The sequence below is a fragment of the Charadrius vociferus genome, unplaced genomic scaffold (assembly GCF_000708025.1).
Source record: "Charadrius vociferus isolate BGI_N301 unplaced genomic scaffold, ASM70802v2 scaffold54, whole genome shotgun sequence".
In the NCBI taxonomy this organism is placed as follows: domain Eukaryota; kingdom Metazoa; phylum Chordata; class Aves; order Charadriiformes; family Charadriidae; genus Charadrius; species Charadrius vociferus.
Genome location: NW_009648350.1, coordinates 2,612,881 through 2,613,467, shown reverse-complemented (window position 1 = coordinate 2,613,467; position 587 = coordinate 2,612,881).

Genomic DNA, 587 nt, shown 5'->3' with positions numbered 1-587 from the left:
ATGCCCTGATCCTGCAGCCTTGGCAGGATGAAACCCCGCTGGTGCTGAGGGGGGGAAGGCCGGAGAGCGCTGCAGGGCGGCTGTGCCCCCCCTTTGAGCGGAGCCAGGGCAGGTATGCATATATGTATATACGTTAGACTCATATACATATATTGTCCAAGTGCAAATGCCAAGGCCCAGCGGTGTCTGCCGGCACAGCCCTGAGCCTCAGCTTTGAGTGCCAGGCGAGTCCTGGAGCCGAGGCAAGTCTCACAGGAGGGGTCCCCTGTGTCCCCCCCCGTCCTGTATTTATGACACCTCCAGAAAATGCCACCCATCCCTCCGGGGTTGCTTCAAAAAAACAAACAAACAAACAAAAAGAGGTTAAAAAACTAAGGAAAACGTGGGGGTGTAGGGGTGTAGGGCAGCAGGTAGTGGCCAGTGCTGGTCCGGGGGCTGCAGCCCCCAGGATGGGGTGGGGGGAGCGGGGACAGCGGGGACGCGGCGTGGGGACGGTCCTTAATTGCCAACCCAGGCTGAGCCCCGGGCCCCGCCCACACGGGCCCCAGCCCCGCCCACAGCCTCTCAACCCCGCCCACGCCCGCCTC